This window comes from Phyllobates terribilis, unplaced genomic scaffold (assembly GCF_046119375.1).
Source record: "Phyllobates terribilis strain yellow unplaced genomic scaffold, ASM4611937v1 Scaffold_630__1_contigs__length_931244, whole genome shotgun sequence".
NCBI classification, from domain to species: domain Eukaryota; kingdom Metazoa; phylum Chordata; class Amphibia; order Anura; family Dendrobatidae; genus Phyllobates; species Phyllobates terribilis.
In genome coordinates this window covers 45198-49546 of record NW_027363390.1, presented here as the reverse complement: position 1 = coordinate 49546, position 4349 = coordinate 45198, and positions in this window count along the sequence as shown.

The following is a 4349-nucleotide window of genomic DNA, read 5'->3' as shown; positions in this document are numbered from 1 at the left end:
CCTTTTATACCTCCCTCTGACCATGAGCCCAGGTGACCAGCAACCAATGGGCTCCTACCTACGCTCAGAAACCGCCCCCTATCTGCCCCTACAGCACTGGGTGTTCCACCCCTCCCTCCCCACTCCAGCAGGGACATGGTCGGTCGTGCCTGCACTTATGTCTAGTGGGAGCACCGTTGAGCTGTCCCTCGGAAATGGGGTGTGTGTGCTGCATGCAGCTAACTGAGCCCTGGTCCATACTCCATCCTTACCCGGGAGTGGAATATCACACCTCTGGACTGAGGTGCAATACCCCTGTAGCGGCCGAACCCTCGGGGCGCTACATTCCCCCCTGGTAAAGCACAGCACGTCCTCGGGCTGGAAAAGAGCAAAAACAGTTGATTACAGGACATGCAAAACTTTTTCAATAACTTTTTACATTTAGAAACAGACATTACGGTTCAACTCCCTTCATGGGACACACTTTTCTTTTCACTAGACATTATAGAAAACTTTTTCAATGCTTCCGGAACTCTTTTGTATAAAACATTATAGAAAACTTTCACATGACTATTTAGCAGCATATAAAACCTTTTCACATAAAACATTTTTAATTAAAGCACATTCTTGGGTTCTTGGCTGCGGTGCAACTTGCAACCAGGTGCTCTTCTTTTTTAAAGGTGCAACAGTCCATTTTAACTTTGAGGTAGACGTTGCGGTTCTTGTATAAAACCAGTAGGAGGCGCTTTAAGAAGCGCAACTATATACATGGAATTGGCCGTTTCCAGTCCGCGGCCGATGGGGATAGGGGAATGGCTGCTCACAGTCCTCAGCCTGTTAGGGGAAGAGGGACGGCTGCTCTCAGTCCTCAGCCAGATTACTTAGGGGATAGGGGCACACAGGTAACAGTTCGATACTTGTCCCAACGGGGACCACACTTTCAAGATGGGAACAGTCCCAAAAACGATTCGGATGTCCTGACGGGTAACTATGTACACAGGTACTTTGCTACTTATTAGTAGCGGTGTCCTCCATAGGCTCCTTCTTCCTCCTCATATGGCTCTTCAGACCCGTCCGGGTCCTCTTGGCTCTCCTCATAGCCGCGGTATTGTAGCTCCTCCTCGGTGATCCGATGGACATGTAGGGCATATGGTCCTTTTGCACCTACGTGGCGGGTGAAGGTGACCACATCACCAGGGTACAGGTCACGGCCACGATGCCCCTCAGGTAGATGACTTTCGACGTCCCTGCGGGTCACAAAGACGTCGCCTGCTGTTTCTGGGCCCCTGATGAAGCCCCAGCCGTTCTCCATGTGGAACTTGACTATGGTCCCGGTGATTCGGGGACCACGGGCAGCTTCGGGGTCTTGGCGGGCCTTACGTTTTTGTTCAGCACTCTGGGCTTGGAGCCGTTCCTCCCTGACGCGTCTCTCTCGTCGCTCCTGCTCAAAGGTCGCCAGTTGCTGATGACAGGCCTCCAGACGACGGACCGCGTCTGCCCGAGTCTCTTGGGACAACCCCATCAAGTTCTCGCCGGTGGGGTCCCACGCAAATTGGACGTCTTCTAGTGGGGGTAGGGTGACCTCGACGGGTTCAGGAGCCGGTATCAGAGGCTCGCGCGGGGGCTGGGCCTTCCATGGCTGATTGCCGGTCACTTCAGCCGACCACTCCAGGGGCAGTCCATCCGGACCGGTATGATGGGCAATCAAGTCCACACCCAGTTGTGGTATGGTAGAGGGACTTGATCTGGGGGCAGCGCCCGGGGGCACTCGGCCTTGCAACCAGGCCAGGGGTCTCTCGGTCGCGCTAGGTGGCAGTCCCGTCCGGGACAGGGGCGCAGGCTTAGCGATGGCACCCGGGTCATCCAGGCCTTGCGACCAGGCCGATGACGCTTCTCGCTTTACGGCGCCCGGGGTCAGGGGGCGTGGCGACGGGCGGGGCGTGGCCGCGGCGCTCACCGCTTGAGGCCTAGCTGGAAGTAGTGGCGGCGCGGCAACAGGCGCGGTGAGTGGGGCTTCGGGTGCCGCGACTGGGGGCTGGGGCAGGCTTGCGGTTGCTGGGCTTGGGGTGGTGACGTCCCCTTCACTTGCCTCAGTCCTCGCGGCTCCCTCCACGGCGTCGCCTCCGGTCCTCTCTCCTCTTGCGCCGTCCTCCGAGGCAGGCAAACCGCGGGGTGCGGCTGAAGTCTGTCGCTGATGGGTCTCGGCCTGCCGGGCCAGTTCCTTTCTCCACTCTGTGAGTGCATCTTGCTGCGCCCGGACCATCCTCCGCTCCAGGTCCTCCAGTGCAGCTTGCGCACACTCCGGATCTCTGGGGAGCTGCGCCAGGACTTCTGCTAGGCTGCAGAGCGGTTCGGCCTGCAGCAGGCTTCGGGCCAGGAGACTGGTGCTGCTCAGGGCGTCCATTCCCGGGTGCGGTCTGTCTGGACTGATCCAGACCACCCCCTGCCCCGCAGTTTTCTTCTCTTCCCACCCCCATTGGGGGCGGCCCCGGGGCAACTTGGTGACAATCACTTTCAGGGGCAGCCCCCCCATGTTGATAGACATCTCCACTGCTGCATTCATGGCTGGTGGGGGCGGGCCCCTTCTTTGGCGCCATTCTGGGATCTGGCCCACGATGGGAGGTGGCTTCCTGCTGTCTTTTGGTGCACACATAATGGCGTCCGCTCTGCCAGGGCGGGAAAAACGGATGAAGACGGCGGGAAACGGTCCAAGATGGCGTCTGATGGCGGGAATCGGCTCCAGACGGCGGGAAACTTCTTTTTAAGGTACATGTGTAATTCTCTTCAGGCACGCAATACCCGTTTGTGGCGGGTTGGTCACGATCCTGCCGACTACGCCAAAGCTGACCCGCCCCCTGGGCCGTGGGGAACTCGGATCCGGGCAATAGGGGGAACGATGGGAGTAGTAGTGGCAACCCGGTTCCGTGGCTCAGAGTGGTCAGACCATTGGTAGTCTGCTACGTGCATCAGATAATGTCCGACTACGCCACCTGTGGATTGCGGTTATTAGGAACCGCCGCTGCATGCAGACCGCTGGGGCTGATGAAGTGTGCAGCTAGGGTAGTGTGACTCCCCACGGGAAGAGTGCGGCCCCAGGGCAGTGTAGTGGATGGTGGGAGTGATGGTAGTGAGAGTCCCGGTGCCGATAGTGCCGGAGGAGCAAGGAGTACACGGACAACAAGTTACAGTCCAGGGTCTTTACTCACAGTTCGTTTGTTCCGGGTCACTTCCGTCGGCAGTGACCGCCCGAGCCGTGCTGCGTCCACCAGGCGAGGGGCTCGGTCAACTCCCAGGCAGTTCAGGAGCATGGCACAGGACCCCCTTTAATCCTTTCTCTGGCCTGCCTCACCAGTGACCCACTTTTGTACGGCTGCCGCGGACTTGTGCAGTTAAACGTGGGCCCCGTCCTCCGCTGTCCTATATGGTGCCTTCCTAGCAGGTTTGATGAGGTGTCGCACCAATAGATGATCACGACGACCGGTCTTTGGCTGAGGGTTGTTTCTCCTCCACCAACTTGGGATCCGGTACCCTTAATCTGCCTGACCCTGCACCCTGGATTCTCGTGGGTTCTTAGGGTCCCTTCCACCTTCTTGTTCCTGAGCCCTTCTGTTTCTCTGTCTCTTCTTCTCTTTCTTTCCTGTTCTGTTCCTTTCTGTTCCTTTCTCTTGGAGCTGAGATGAGCTAGAATCTCAGCTCCCCTTCACATCCTCCTCGGCCTCTCACTAGGCCCTCCTGGAGTAGAGCTCCTACAGAGCCTCTACTCCCTGTCTTCTCCTCTGGCTGAACGAACCTAGATCTAAGATGGTGCCCATCTTTTATACCTCCCTCTGACCATGAGCCCAGGTGACCAGCAACCAATGGGCTCCTACCTATGCTCAGAAACCGCCCCCTATCTGCCCCTACAGCACTGGGTGTTCCACCCCTCCCTCCCCACTCCAGCAGGGACATGGTCGGTCGTGCCTGCACTTATGTCTAGTGGGAGCACCGTTGAGTTGTCCCTCGGAAATGGGGTGTGTGTGCTGCATGCAGCTAACTGAGCCCTGGTCCATACTCCATCCTTACCCGGGAGTGGAATATCACACCTCTGGACTGAGGTGCAATACAATACCCCTGTAGCGGCCGAACCCTCGGGGCGCTACATTAGTACAAAAGGTGTTGGGGTAAGACAGTCATAGAGGGGCTGCATTAAAACAGAGACGGCATGAATCCACTGTCTGCAATAGGAAACAAGTCCAAGAAAAGTTCTGAGGGCTGCAACATTAATGGGGACGGTGAATGCCTGTACTGCTTGTTTGCGTGCATTTGTTAAATGACGGGCTCCTGGTGTAATGCAATGTCCCAAAAAGGTGACTGAAGATTTACAAAACTGA